Below are 16990 nucleotides of genomic sequence, written 5' to 3'. Positions count from 1 at the left end.
CTTCCCAGAGAAACTGGGACACTATCTTCCTCCCTTGAATATATTTCAAAGGGAGGGCTCCCAGGTCCTTGAGAACAACATTCCTGGATTGTGAAACTAGCAAGAGAATTTGAAAAGATTCACATCATAAAAGGGCAGAGAAAGAATTCACAACTACACGTTTCCTAAAATATAGTCTCTAAGAAAATAGGGGGGAAGCTTCTATGATAAGTTCATCTGGACTCAAGGGCCAGTGGGACAGGGAGGTCAGGGGCCTTTAGGGAGAAAGAAGCCTGTATAAAGTGTAGTCAAGCTGAAGAGAAATAATAAAACCTTCTTGGCCGGTGGAGATTCTTCTGAGTTGCCTATCTTGGCCCAATTGTTCTAATTAAATCTTTATGTGTTTTGAGGTGAGCTAATGTTTCCATCTCAAGTATGATAAAATATTTATCATGGGAAGAAGTTATTGTGGATGGACAGTACTCCTTTGGGAACCTATGCTACAAAATCGTTAAAAAACAGAAAACAAAATGGATAAATGTTTTCTCTGCAAAATTAAAGGCTTAAAGGCAAAATGACGAGAGAGAGAGAGAATGTTCCCCAAAGCAAATTGACATGGTGGGGTATCTGTTTATCATCATAGTTCACCCCTTTGAATTATTTGCTGTCACTTATACCCCCTCATATTTAATATCATCAGTAAAGCAAACCTAATAATTTATTCAAATGCATTTATTCGTTCAATAATTATTTTACAATTTACTGTTTTTAATTTTTTTCCATTACTCCTACTCTTCATGTGTTTACAGTTCTATTTCTCTTCCTGAAACATTACAATACCTTTAAATGAAAAATAACTGGTGTCTATTGGTATTTTCCCACAAGGCTTCAAAAACTTGCCACAGTCTCTGAACCCAAGAGTAAATTGTTTTCAATTTTTTTTCTTGGACCCCAACATAAGTAAACTGAGCAACACCGCACTGCCCCCACCACAACCCCTGACACACATGTTAAGTCAAAGGTCTTTAAACGTTAGAACTCTTCCTCATCCTCGAATGACTCGATACCTACAAAATTGTATCCTGCAGCGTTTTGGTTGGGCTTCTATATGGTAAATGGGGGTGTAAATAATATACCATCTTATAACTGTGTCTTGGTGAAAAGTGGGCTCAGAGATCCAGAAAGGAAAAGACATTCTCAACCAAACATTTAGCAGAAAGGGAGGCAGGCACGGATAGTAATTGTGAGCAGGAAGATGTGAGGTTGAAGAAGAGAGATTTATCTGAGCTTCAGATTCATAAAAGCATACCTAGGGCTATGTGTATAAAAACAGTTGATTGAACTTGGTGTACCCCTAAAAAAATAATAAATAAAATTAAAAAAAAAAAAACAAAAAACATACCTACCTGCTCAGGAATCGAGAGGCAACAAACAGGGTCAATTAGTTCAGATAAAAATACTTTAACTCCAAAAGGCCTCAGGAAAAAGCTGATGTCTTTTAAAGAATCACAAATCAATAACTTTTGACAGAAAATATATGAAGCTGAAACAATAGGTATCACAATTAGCTTCCCTTTCTAAGAAAATGTAAGCATAGGTTTCAGGAGCCAAAGTCAATGTCATAGATATTAGATGCCTACTATTAGAACTTAATTAATTTTTCTGAGGTTTGTTAAGGAAAAAAAAAACAAACCCCAAAAATCAACAACAACAAAACAGTACCATGTTTCTACATACAAATTTGATTATTTCAAGCAAAAAGGTATTATATGAACTAATAAGTTTCTTAGAGAAGTGAATAAGTAGGACTACTTTGTTTTTAAAAAAATAATGCCCTCACAAAAGAAAGTTAAAAGTATTTTTTAACTTTTCAACATATTTTGTTTGAAAACTTTGATTTAAACCAAATATATGCATTTTTATTAGTTCCCAATCTGAGACTGAGAACTACTTGCTATGAAAAGTATATTTTCTACAGTATCCTTAGTGTAGAAACTTCATTTTCAGTAAAGACAGCTGCTTTTATGTGATAAATAGATTTCACAAGAAATGCAGTGGGAGATAAGAGCTAAGGGAAAGCTAACTTCGAGTCTATGATTGTTTGTGGACAATAAATAACAATAATCCCTATGCCTATTCACTGGTTTTCTGACTTGAGGATGTGAATTGTAGTTCTTGATCTCTCATTTCCTTCCACACAGGGAATTCTTCATCCTGGTCTATGTAGCCATCTCTAAACGATGAGGGGAAATTGAATAGAATGAGGCAGGAAAAATGATACATCTTTATTAAAAATGGGTTTGGAGTGTGAGTATCATGTAAATGTGTAAAGGAAGCTAAAAAACCATCAATGTGTAGACCTTGGAAGATAAATAATAAACTGAAAACATAATGATGAAAAGAAACAAGTTTAGAAAAATAATATACTCTGTTGTAAAAGAAAAATGCATACTGTCCAATAGATATTTAAATAAAAGTAATTCATAGAATTTAGTTTATAGAAAAGAGAAAATCAACAGCATATAGATGAGAGTGACAATATTTAAGGGAAAAATTAGACTACCTAGTAAATTAGAGATACTGTTCTGTGTAAAAGGTCTCAAAGTCCTATTCCATAATACAATGATTATTTTAATAGTTAACCAGGAGCTACATATTAAGTAATACATATGAATGGTGTTTGGACTCATTCCCATCTGTTATTCGTTAAATCCTGATGCAATATTAACATGTAGATCTATCTTATGTGAGTAAATTATCAGGCAAAATAGCATTTAAGCAAAGAGCATTACTAAAGGTAAATGGAATCTTCACTTCATAATTAAAAATTAAATTCATAAGATAAAGATATTTGAAACTTATATGTCCCCTAATAACAGATCTTTATAATAAATAAATATAAAAAGAAGAAATAGATAAATCTATAATTCATTGAGATATATTAACATAACCCCTCTAGTACTTAAATGATCAAACACAAAATAGCATTAAAGACATAAAAATATAAAATGCAAAGTAACAAACACATTTTTTATAATGTATACACAGAATATTTTTGTAGCCATCTGTAAAAACTCTTACATAATAAATTATAAAAAAAATTCATAGCTTTCAAAAGATTGGTTATATACAGACCCAATAAACTAGGAATCTATTTTTTTAAAAAATAGAAAAAAGTCCTATTTGGCAGGAAATTAAGAAATGAAAGAAAAATAAGTTGTTAATATATAGTAATTATGGTTTTTCTTTTAACATATTTATAATTGAGAAAAATAAAAATATAAAGGATACAGCTAAAACAGTTTGAATACTATCATAACACTTATACCTATAGTCAAAAAAATGGCTGAAAAATTAGTGAACCAAGAAGTTACAGAATTTAGATTAAAAAGGTTGAGAATCCGAAAAACATATAAGATAATGAGCTATACTACTTTATGACAGTAAACTGAAACTTTTAGAAGAAATATGGAAAGGAGAAGGAACACAACTTATTTGCATTTATCGACCAAAAAACAAACAAATTGGATCCTCTTCCCATTTAAGACACTGAATCAGTAATTACTTGTTTTCAAGAAAACCTATTAGCAGGGTGATCGTAATATCAGTTTTACCATAAGTTTAGAAGAATTATTCTATTCATATACAAATACTCTCCAAGAATAGAAAAAAAGAATTGTATTAGGCTAGCACATTTTGATATCAATATGTAAGTAGAACAGCATTTGAAAGAAAAATCAGGCTAACCTCTCTCACAGACACAGATGATAAAACAGTCATCAAAACTGGCAGCACACACCCAGATAATACATTTTACTCACATTGAGCATATCTCAGTAGTGTGTTGGCTCATTAATGAAAAGAAACCAGTATATAATTTACTACATTAAGAGAATAAAAGAGAAAGCAATTTAATTATATACATAAATTGAAAATTAGGTTTATTATTTTTCCAACATATTCTTAGCAATTAAAAATAAAAGGAACTATTTGAATCTAATAAAGTTATCTAATCAAAAATAAAAGTGAACATGTGTATTCAGGTCTTCAGCCTATAGAAGACGTAAATAGGTATTTTTCCAAAGAAGACATAGATGGCTAACAGGCACGTAAAAAGATGTTCAATGTTGTTAATTATTAGAGAAATGTAAGTCAAAACCACAGTAAAAGACCACCTCACACCTATAAGAATGGCCATCATCAAAAAAAGACTACAAATAGCAAGTGTTGGAGAGGACGTGGAGAAAAAAAAAAAAAGGAACACTTGTACAATGTTATTGGGAATGTGAATTGATGCAGCCACCATGGAAAACAGTAAACAGTCCTCACAAAACTAAAAATAGAACTACCATATAATCCAGAAATTCCTCTCCTAGGTATGTATCCAAAAAACCCCCAAAAACTCTAATTTGAAAAGATACATACAACACAATGTTCATAGCAGGAGCATTTACAATAGCCAAGATATGGAAGCAACCCAAGTGCTCGTCAACAGATGAATGGATGAAGAAAATGTGATAGGCACACACACACATGCATGCAATAGAATCTTACTCAGCTGTAATAAAAAGAATGTATGAAATTCTGCTATTTGCAACAATGTAGACGGACCTGGAGGGTATTATGCTTACTGAAATAAATCAAAAAAAGAAAGATAAATACTGTATGTTATCGCATATGTGGAATCAAAAAATTAAATGAATGTTTAATGAAACACAAATATAGAGAACAAACTAGTGGAAAACAGTGGGAAGAGGGGAAGGAGGAGAGCAAAGATAGGACTATAGGATTAATAGATATAAACTACTATGTATAAAATAAGCAACAAGGATATACTGTACAGCACAGGGAAAGATAGCCATTATTTTGTAATAACTTTAAATGGAGTATAATCTACAAAAATAATGAATCACTGTTGTACACCTGAAATTAATATAATACTATAAATCAACTATACTTCAATAAAAAAGGTTATGAGAAATATAATTCGGATCAATAAGGAAAACACATTTTATGTACAAATAAATAAAATATCAGGTAATTCAATTCTCTATACTCAGTTCAAGAGCACTGAACCTTTACCACAGTCCTCTGGTTTTTTGTATTGTGTTGCTGAATTTATGTAATGGGCACTCATTACTTCTGTAATAAGTGAAGAAATATAAAATTAAAAAAAATAGCAAGCATTATTATTGATAGTGAGATGTTAGAAGTAAGTCCTTCAGCATCTAATATCAATATCTGAAACATTTCTGGGTGTGAATCAATATAACAAAAAGGATTAAATAAATAGAAAGCTGAAAACTTTATTATTTATACATGATATCATGGTTATGCAGAAACCCAACATAACTTAGAGATCAGTAAGTAGAAGTAGTAGAAGAGTTTTGCAAGTTTTATGGATTTAAAAAAAATCAACTCTCCTTTATATTTTCATATACTATAAACAAGTAGATGAAAACATTTTTAAGTTTTCTTTTGCAACAGCTAGAAATTAATATTGAAAGGAGTTATAAATTAACACAAAAATGTGCAATTTCTGTTGAAAATTACAAATTATATTGAATATGTATTACAAATTTAAAAGCCATTGGAGGCATATGGCAGCTTCATGAATAAGAAGACAGTATCATACAGATATCAATATTCCTTAGATTCTATAGAAAACCAAATTTTTTTGTGGTGAAGTTTGACAAAAATGTATAAAGGTGCAAAGGATAAAAATAACCAATATATTGTCCCCGAATCAGGAAGGATGAAGAGCTTCCCCGATAAATATCAGTAATAATTTTGAAGCCATTATATTGGGACTGAGAGAAAAACTGAAAGAATAAAGAGCTTGGAGACATACCCAAGAATATATGGTAATTTGATTTGTGATAAAGCATGTATTGTAGATTCACTTCAAGGTGAATAAAATATTAAAGTTGAAAGCAGCTTAATACTTTGAAATGCCCTTTTTTTCTGTCGTGTTAAAAATATAAAAATATACCTTTTGCCAATAATGGCAAGCAGTATGATGCCATTTCTTTACAACCTCCCTATCTGCATATCTTCTATATAATTATTTTCCTAAATTGATATATGAATAATTTTGTCAAATATAAATGATGGCTATTTTGAGAAGTTAAATTCTTACAGCTTTTAATATTTTCTTCTGTATTCTGCAATTTTTAAGTTTTATAAAGTGAGCTTATGTTTTCTAGGATATAATGTTAGTAATCTTTTAAACCATTATAAAAATGAATGTTATCAGAAAGCCTTGCATCTAACACCAAAATAATGCCCAACTGTTTTAATTTTCTTATAAATATATACATTTTATGTAATGAATGGAAAATTAAAATGTTATGTTGCTTGACATTTCATATTTTGTGTACATTGGATTAACATGTTGGTCACAGGTTACTTTGGTGTCCTGCTACCCCACCCCTCTGCTGCATTTTCATAGGCACCGTCTCTCACTAAGATATCTCTGTTAAAAAATAATCCTCACTTAGATGTTGAATTATAAACATACTGTTTTCCAAGACATACCAGAAAATCAAAAATCTTTCAAGGGTTAAAAAAAAAAAAAAAAGTAAGTCTTATGCAGGAATTAGGACAATAGAATTTAGATAATGTGGCAAGATGTAGAGTTGACACTTTGGGTTCTGGGTCTTCACATTGTGTATTAATACCTGTTTTTACTTGAATCTAGATTTGTAAATATATTTCAAAGTTGATGTCTTTGCCTAGTGGGTCCCATATATTAATAGGAATACTTCCATTATGAGTCAAAAAAGGAAAAAAAAAAAGGAATTCATTTTTCTGGCTCTAACTGGGTATTATGGGCATTCAGAATGTGTTCTGAAGGCCTTCTATATCCTTATCTCCATGCCAAAGGGAAAAACAAAGATATTTAAACAAAATGTTTAGCATTGTACCTGAAGCATTTTATATAAATGCTAAATATTTTGTTTAAATATTTTCCCCCAAAATGCTAAACATTTTGTTTAAATATTTTCCCCCAAATATCTGAGTAATAACTTAAATTTCATACTTTATCAATGTGTCAGTGGTCAGCTGGTCTTAGGCTATAAAAATAACATTAATTGGATGTACATAATAGTTTTTTTGGCCACTCGAGATAAAATTCACATTTTTGTTGTCTGAAAGTGTCAAATTATTTCTAACAATCTATCAGACAATCAAATGAATTTATACTACAGAAAATAAAGTTGACTGGAAAATATGAAGAGTACAGTGACAAAATTAAGCTAAATCATTACCATGCTCTTCTGTGTTTATTAGTTTCTAAAATGTTTAAGTTTGTGGATGAATGAGCATCTGGAAGTATGGCTGGGTACAAAACAACCGTTTGGTTAATGGAAAAGAGTGTTAAAACAGAGGAGTCATACGATTTTAAAAGAATGAACAAAAAGTCTAGGGCATGTTCATATTTATGTCACAGATCTTTTCTTAAAAAAGTATAGTAATATTTGATTCTCTTTAAGACATAGGTTATCTCAAATTGGATTAGAAATTATAAATAAAATTAAAAAAATTAAAGACAGGAAATCTATAAACAATTTGGATTTTGAAAGGACAGGATTCACTATAATGAAAGACGAGAAGAAAAATAGCATAATCTCAAAATAAAGCTCCATTTAATGTGTAAACATTCTCATAGAGCATACTGAATATAAGTTAAAACAGAATAAAAGAAACAAATTGAAAATAATCATATAGCTTGGAGTCTTTTTCCCTAATGAAAACAGAGAAGAGGCAAACTGCATAACTGAAATCAAAGGTAATTCAATATATACTTATAGACTATGTGCCAGGAATTGAAAATGTATATGTTGCTCAACAGCTTTGGCCATAAGGTGCTCAGACTTTTGTTCAGAGGTTAAAACCTAAAGGAAGGATTATGAGATGAGCCCTGCAATAAAAATTGGAGTAGTGGGTGAAAGCAATGCTCCCATGTAAGTAGCAGCAGCAGCGTGGCCCTGCTGACACTTTGAATTAGGACTTCTATCCTCCAGTATTGTGAGACAGTACGCATCTGCTGTTTTAAGTGACCCAGTTTGTGATACTTTGGTGCAACAACTTCAGGAAGCCAGTCCACACGGTGCCATTTTTTCTATGTTCTCTCCACTGACAGAGCAAGGAAATATAAAAATATGTGTGCATACTGAAATATATGTGTGCATTCCGTATTGTGTGCGCTCACACAAACTCACATTGCTACAGGTTCCCATCTGTATCGATGCCAAGCTAAGCGTGAATCCGTACTGATGTTTGCAGCTCATCTATCGTCACGTGTGGTTCTAGTTTCCTCCCCTTGTTCCTCTTTAACATCCCCCTCCGGCGGGGAGACACCTGACTCCCACTATCTGGCGTTCACTCAGTTAGTTGTTCAGTCCACTGTGGGTGTCCACCAGAACCAGAAATGTCAACCTCTTCCCCTGTGGAAACTGCATTTTCAACCTGAGTACGGTGCTTGCGTAGTTTGTTTCCTCATTAGCTTTTACAAATACGGCTCATGTCCAAAGTTACTTAGGTCATTATCTTTTCTCCCATTTTCCTTCACGGAGTTGTTTTTTGTTTGTTTTTTGTTTTAACAGTTTTACATTTGTTATACAGTTACATTTTTTTGGTTTCATTCCTCATTCTGCCTCAAGATTCTTCTTTAAATATTTTTAGTTGCATATGTTATGGCTTATTCTTTATGCTCTGAAATTCAACTTTTGGCAATTCAAGTTTTGGCAAATGCAGTGTCACGAATTCCGAAGTATGGTAACTTACAGAATAGTTTCACTACCCTAAATGTCTCTATTTGAATCCTTGTCTCCACACTCTATGAAAATATGAGTATTTTTTTTTACTTGTAACAGTAGTTTCAGAATAAGCTATCAGAAAATTTTGCATTTTAATCTCATGCTTACACTAGTATTTCCTTTACTCTTCATGTAGTGATAAATTTAAAATATCATCATATTAAAGGTTAACGAGGCTTTTTGATGTTTTGTTGGAAAAATAAAGCTACAATATTAAATTGAAATAGACTATGATTTGATCTAGGCAAAAGGTTTACTGTTATTTATTTCTGATAAAAAATAATTTTTATTGGGAAGTTAATATAATTTATTTGTAAGTTAAATAAATGAGCAGAATAGCTCTATAATGAATTTTATGAGTTTCCACAAAATTTACAAGTGCAAAATAAAGTAATAAAGACAGTTTTTTCCTTCATTCATGGAAATGCAATATATCTCTTGAACACTTGTTTCGTTCCAAGTCTGTTCCAGGTGTTGAAGAGGAAGCAGTAAACAGAACAATGTCCTAGTCTCATAAAGTTACAGTAAAACAGACAATTTCCAGGAGATTATTTCATATGGTGATAAGAACCATAAAGAAAAATAAGATCAAATGATACAGAGTGTGGGGTAGGAGAGGGCCCCATGAACGCAGACAGACATGGTGGATACACTTAATCTAAGATGTGAACCAATGACCCATGCAGCAGGGCAAAACCTGTGAGGAAGCAAATCTAAGTAGAAGAAGAAACCTGAAAATATGTGAAACAACGTTGGTGTGTTTAGGTCCTAGGAGATGAAAAAATGCCCCTGGGGCCAGAAAGTTCTAAATGAGTAGAGGCCATCTTTGCAAGGACGTGGTCCATGGGAATCGAGTCAGATAGTAGGGGGCCCTCTTTTCTTCCTTTCATTGTGAATCTCATTCATTAATATTTATCCATTCTTATTTGACTTCATAACCACATATTGTGATGACTAACTCTTGTGCTCCTACTTTACCCATAACAAAACAAACCACTTGTTCCTTGGTCAGGTTTCTAAATGACATTATCATATTTTATTTAAAGCGATATAACTTCAGTTTGATTACATGTGAGTATGAGAAAAATTTACTGGTAGTTTTGAATAAAACTTTTTGAAAAGTTTCAAACATACAATATAGTCTGAAAGAAATGAATAAAATTTAATGAGCTTCCTTCCCTTCCAGGATGTTCAGGTCGCGCATCTGAAGTTATCCACCACCCTCTGATGCTTGATGCCCTGGCTGTGTGACCCTTGCTGGGTTTTGCAGCAGAGTCTGTGCATCCAGTACAGAGAAGGCTTTTTGTGTATTTTTATTCTATAGGGAAAGGCAAAAAGCAAGTAAGTCCACAGATAAAAGGAGAATCCCAGCGTGAGCAGGAAAGAGCTGCCTGCAATGTGCAAATGAGAAATCACCTAGCTTGCTATTGACTGCCCTGGGCTGTGTTTGCATTAGAGAAGCAAGCTGATGTGGCTTTTTAAAAATAGTTAATTGTGGGATACTAACTTTATTGATAACAATTTCTATCTCCTAAACTATATTTGATAGCTCTCACTCCTTAAAGGAAAAGGGAAGGGATTGAAAATAAATTTATATTTTGGTCTTTTTTGTTTCTTTTAAGAAACAGCACTTTGATATATAGTTAATTATATTTCCATTTTTATTTAAAATGGAACAGTTCCAAATATCAGTGTGCATAAGTATTAGGTTTTAAAATAATATAGATCCTGGAGATGCCCCAGACCTACTGAAATGACATTCAGGTGTGGATGTTCACGAATATTGACTTTTTAACATGTTCATAAGTGCTTCTCGTGCGCAGAGATGTCTTTAATCTGTATATTTTTAGGGCCTCCAGGTAAAAGCTCTATGCAATTTATTATGAATTAAATGACAAAATTATAATGAATCAAGGCAAAATGTGTAGAATTAAAAGTGTAGGACCAACACAGATTTTGCATCTTACTCAAGATTCCCTTACTGTCTTAGTTCTGACCCACATTCACTGTGAAAATGTGAACAAGTCAATACTATGCTTATTTCTTCAGCAAAGAAATGGTTCAAATGAACTGGTTTGTGAATTTTTAGGAATATTGTGCCCAAAAATACGTAACGAAGGAAGCTTTCCTAGCCAATGATAACCAAAAAAAGAGATGTGATTCTTTATTTCATTAATCATCAATTTATAGGGTCACTGTAATTCAAAGCATTTCATTATAATTTTGAAAAGTATTTTTTGTCTACAACTTTACTAAATATACAACTAGGAGAGATAAGATGGATTGCTTATAATGATGTACTGTGTACTCGTTCCTATAAAGTGTTCATTCTGCCACACTCCAGCTATGTGATATGACACATCCCTTGATCTTCCATAAAGTATCCCGTTTCTTCATGTAAACTTTGGGTAATAAAAACACTTCATGTTTTAGAGAATAATCATGCTCATTTGTTGGCGCATAGGCAGGTCTGTAATTAGCAAGAACTCAGTAAATATTAGCCTCTAGCACAATAATTTGCATTTATAAATTGATCAGAAAATGTAATCTTTCACGCCATCAAGAGAATTGGGTGTAATATTGAGTATGACAGAAAGGTACAAGAAGTTACTATGTAGATCAAAAGCAAATCCACTATGGTGAAGTGTGTGTTGTGGGGAGAAGTCCAGAGTTTTTCATTAAGCGAAAAAGAAAATAGAATTCAGGAATATAAGGTAAAGCAAATTAACGCCTTAGAATATTAGGTGAAAAAATTAAAACAATATATTTCTAATTCCATGGATGGAGAATATATACATTCCACAGAGTTTAAACTGCTAGAAATAAGAAATAAGGTTAAAAGAATGAAGGAAAAGAGTAAATTAGGGACTTGCCTGGTGGTCCAGTGATTGAGACTCCAAGCTTCCACTGCAGGGGGCACAGGTTTGATCCCTGGTCAGGGAACTAGGATCCCACATGCTCCATGGCACGGCCAAAAAAAAAAAAAAAAAAAAAAAAAAAAAGTATATTCCCCTATATCCTCTGAGTAATTAGAAAAGTTAAAAAAAATTTTAAAAGTAAATTAATGGTGAGTTTGGAGGACTAGAAATTGAAAGGAAACTAATAACCACGGGGAGTAAAATACTTTCTGTAAAAGAAAATAAATATTTATATTTATAAGATAATGATTACAGGCATGCAGAAAAGTCATTGCAGGGATCATTGTAAACATCCATCCTCCTGTAGCAACTATATAGTTTTGCTAGGATGGGTCTTAATTAGATTTTTAATGCAGCAGTTCTCAATGTAGTCTGCTGACCTTTGGGATTTCCAGTATGCTTTCAGGGCATCTATAAATTTAAGCCCATTTTCATAAAAATAATGTGTGAAACTTTTTTCTTGCTTTTTTCACTATGTTGACATAAAAATAGTGCAAAAGCAATGGTTGATAAATCTGCTGACACCTTGACATAAAATAAGCAGAGGCCCTGAAGCGTGCTACTTAGTATATACATTTCAACTCTGCACACCTGCCCTCAAATAGAAGACAATGTTACCTATGAATGCCCTGGGTCAAGCAGCACAAGTTACTAATTTTATTAAATCCTGAAACTTTGAGTATAATTCTGAATATTCACTATGACAAAATATGAAGTGTAGAGCAGTTGTGCTAAATTCTGAAGAGTGTTACTTTTTGAGGAAAAGCATTAGGAGATTTAGTGTAAAGCTGATCCAGGCAGCTCTTTTTCATGAAACACCGTATAACTTATAAGAATGACTGAAAGTCAAATTATATCTATTCAGACTTTGGGATTTTGCAGAGAGTTTTTCAAAAATGAACAAAGTGAGTCTGTGCTGTCATCCCAAGGAAAACAACTGACAGTATTTGTTTTACTTACATTATTTGAGTTTATTGGAAGCGAGCGAGAGAGAATGTTTTGGAAGACTTTTATCTTCAATCCAGAGATTTGACATTTTTCCAAAACTTGAAATGTTTCCCATGAGGTCTATAGAGATATTAAGAATGAAGTATTTTTTTTAACATTGTATAATGAAATGTGTCAACATTTGCAAGATCTCCATAATTCATTGAAACAATGTTATATAAAGGAGTGATGCTTACTTGATGTTATAAAACTAGCTATGGGAAAAAGATCCATACATTGATATGGCGGAGCTTGCCCTGGGCAACTAGTCTCTGAAAAACAACCGATTTTTCATTTGGAATGTAGAACCAAAGAAGAATATCCAAAATTATCAGAAAAGTATTATAATATCCCTCTCTTTAAAACCACACATCAGTGTGAAGCCATATTTTTCTTCATATACTTCCACCAAACAATATATCAAATCAGAGTGGATGAAGAAGGCAGGCATGAGAATCTAGCTGACTTCTATTTAGCTGGTCATTTAAGTCATTTGCAAAATGTAAAACAACATCACTGTTATTTTCAAGATTTGTTATGTTTTGGAAAATAGTTATTTTCATAAAATTACATTTATATTTAGTGTATTAGTATTTTTAAATAGAGTAATAAGCAAATATTTTGAAATTTCTCAGTTTTAATTATGAATACGTTAGCTCGGTGTCTCAGGTGTGTGTCAAGGCGTTAATGATGTGGTAAGGAACATCTCTCCAATATGTGAGGGCTGGAGAACCAGCAGCCGATGACAGGGGCTTCACCAATGCTGCTCAGTTTCAAGCATCCCCACTCTGCTCCTATGCCTGTGTTAGGTACTATCTGAGAAACCCTCCCAGGCTGTGCTCTGCTCATGTAGACCTCAGCTTGCAGCCAGGAATTTCAGGGGAATCCCCCCACCCAGCTTCTTGTTCTACACAGCTAAGCCCTCTCCAGTACCCACCACACACACTTGAGCTGCTCCAGCTGATCTCAACTTTGATTTCTGTCTCCTCTGCTCAGCAAGACTCCTATGTTCTGCTCGCCTTCCAGGTTTCTGTTCTCTGTACGCCCTGGTAGGAGATTGCTCTGAGGCAGAGACGGGGTAAAATTCTTCCAAGTACTGCTGACATGGGCTAATAGTAGCCACAGCTAAAGCCCATTACCTCATCTATGTTGCCTAAGTTTTCTAGTTGATTATGGTGAGAGGAATCCTCTGACACATCTAGCAGAAGTCAAAGCTCTTTCCTTTAAGAGTATGTTCTGGTGCATCATCTCATTCCTGGCTCATTATGTTTTGAGGAACTTTTATCAAAAAATGTATGTACATATGTATGAATAAAAACAAAAAGAAGGCAACAAAGAGCCCAGATTTAATAATGAAATAATTTCTCCTGGTCTGAAGTTATGACTATCGTTCTCTAACTACAAAGGAACAATCAGTGGGCGGGGTGGGTGTCAAAGTTGCCTTTATTTGTTAATTGAAAATTAAATTTCTTAATTTGCATAGAGTCAAGTTCATTTTAATGTTCAGTTCCCTAGATTGCTACAGACTCATATACCATGTGACCACTAACACAGTCAACATAGGCAACATTTTCACATCCCCAGCTACCACATGCCCCTTTGTAGTTAACCACTTCCCTTCGGCTCCAGACCCGGACAAAGATCTATTTTCCATTCATATACTTTTGCCTTTTCCAAAATATAAATGGAACCATACAGTCTGTGGTCATTTTAATCTGGTGTTTTTACTTAGCATTTTGCATCTGCTGTGTGTCTATGTTGGTGTACCAGTAGCTTGATTTTCTTATTGGAAGTAGTAGTCTACTGTAAAGATGGATCACAGTTAATTTATGTACTCATAGGTGGAAGGACGTTTGGGTTGTTTCTACTCGGGGAAGTTATGCATGGAGAGTTAAAGAAGAAAGTACAGTTTTTGTGTGTGAATATGTTTTAACCTCTCTTGGGTAAATATCTAGGAGTGAGATTGCTGAATCACGTGATGGGTCTGTGTTTAAATATTTAAGAAATTTCCAAACTGTTTTTCTAATTGGCTGCATCATTTTATATTCCCAACAGCCTATTTTAAGAGTTCAGTTGCCCATATAATGTCCAGCATTTTTATTATAAGATATTTAACTTTAGGTATTCAATATGTATGAAGTGGTGTCTGTTTTTTGTGTTTTTAATTCAAAAGGTCTTTATTTTCCATTTTTTAATTTAATTTTTAATTTATATTAGAGTATAGCTGATTTAAAATGTGTTTCAGGTGTACAGTAAAGTGATTCAGTTATACATACACATATATCCATCCTTTTTCAGATAATTTTCCCATATAGGTTATTACAGATTATTGGGTAGAGTTCCCTGTGGTATATACTAGGTCTGTATATAGTACTGTGTAAATGTTAATCCCAAACTCCTAATTTCTCCCTCCTCCAACTTTCCCCTTTGGCAACCATAAGTTTGTTTTTGAAGTCTGAGTCTGTTTTGGTTTTGTAAATAAGTTCATCTCTATCATTTTTTTTAGGTTACACATATAGGTGATATCATATGATATTTGTCTTTGTCTGACTTACTTCACTTAGTATGATAATATCTAGGTCCATCAATGTTGCTGCAAATGGCATCATTTCATTCTTTTTTTGTGGCTGAGTAATACTCCATTATACATATGTATCACATCTTTATCCATCCATCTATCGATGGACATTTAGGTTTTTTCCATGTCTTGGCTCTTACAAATAGTGCTGCAATGAATACTAGGATGCATGTATCTTTTCAAATTACGGTTTTCTCTGGATACATGTCCAAGAGTGGGATTGCTGGATCTTATCATAATTTTAATTTTTTTTTTTAAGGAAACTCCATACTGTTCTCCATAATGGTTATACCAGTTTACATTCCCACCAACACTGTAGGATGGTTCCCTTTGCTCTGCACCCTCTCCAGCACATTTTGATGACAGCCATCCTGACTGGTGTGATGTGATATCTCATCGTAGTTTTGATTTACATTTCTTTACTAAGAGTGTTGAGCATCTTTTCATGTACTTTTTGGCCATCTTTATGTCTTCTTTGGAGAAATGTCTATTCAGATCTGCCCATTTTTTGATTGGGTTGTATGCTTTTTTTTTTTTTTTTTTTTTTTTTTTTTTTGATATTGAGCTGCATGAGCTGTTTGTATATTTTGGAGATTAATTCCTTGTTGGTCACATCATTTGCAAATATTTTCTCCCATTCTGTGGGTTGTCTTTTCATTTTGTTTATGGTTTCCTTTGCTGTGCAAAAGCTTTTAAGTTTAATTAGGTCCCATTTGTTTATTTTTGTTTTTATTTTCATTGCTGTAGAAGGTGGATCCTAAAAGATATTGTTGAGATTTATGTCAAAGAATGTTCTGCCTATGTTTTCTTGTAAGAGTTTTATAGTGTCCAGCCTTACATTTAAATCTTTAATCCATTTTGAGTTTATTTTTTTGTATGGTGTTAGAGAATGTTCTAGTTTCATTCGTTTACATGTGGCCATCCAGTTTTCCTAGCACCATTTATAGAAGAGAGTGTGTTTTCTCTATTGTGTATTTTTGCCTCCTTTTTCACAGATTAGGTGACCATAGGTGTGTGGGTTTATTTCTGGGCCTTCCATTCCATTGATGTATATTTCTGTTTTTATGCCAGTAGCATTCTGTTTTGATTATTGTAGCTCTGTAGTATAGTCTGAAGTCAGGGAGCCTGATTCCTCCAGCTCCATTTTTCTTTCTCAGGATTGCTTTGGCTATTCAGGGTCTTTTGTGTTTCCATACAAATTCAATTTTATTTTGTTTTAGTTCTGTGAAAAATGCCATTGTTAATTTAATAGGGATTGCATTGAATCTGTAGCCTGCTTTGGGTAGTATAGTCATTAACAAAATGGATTCTTCCAATCCAAGAACATGGTATATCTTTCCATCTCTTTGTGTCATCTTTAATTGGAAGTAATAGAGTTTGCTTCTTCTCTATCTCCCTTTCGCAGTGGTCCAAGCCCCTTCTTCCACAGGAAGAAGATCTGGAAAGAGCTTTATGCTCTTCTTTCATCAGTGCCTGATCACATCCTCTAGGCTTGTACCATTGAGGGAAGTGTTTCAGTGTTCTGCCCTTCCCCCAATCTTTCCTGGTAGTGTATGCCCCATGAGGTGGAGAAGAGCGAATAACTGTGTACAAACTCCCCTTGTGTCTGCCAATTCCAGAGGCTCTATACTCTCAAACTATACCACACCCTGAATCTTCAGCAGTTTGTTAATAAAAATAAACTAAATAAATATATATCTAAAAAA

The sequence above is a fragment of the Hippopotamus amphibius genome, chromosome 11 (genome assembly GCF_030028045.1).
Source record: "Hippopotamus amphibius kiboko isolate mHipAmp2 chromosome 11, mHipAmp2.hap2, whole genome shotgun sequence".
Classification (NCBI taxonomy): Eukaryota; Metazoa; Chordata; class Mammalia; order Artiodactyla; family Hippopotamidae; genus Hippopotamus; species Hippopotamus amphibius.
This window is presented reverse-complemented; position numbering follows the sequence as displayed.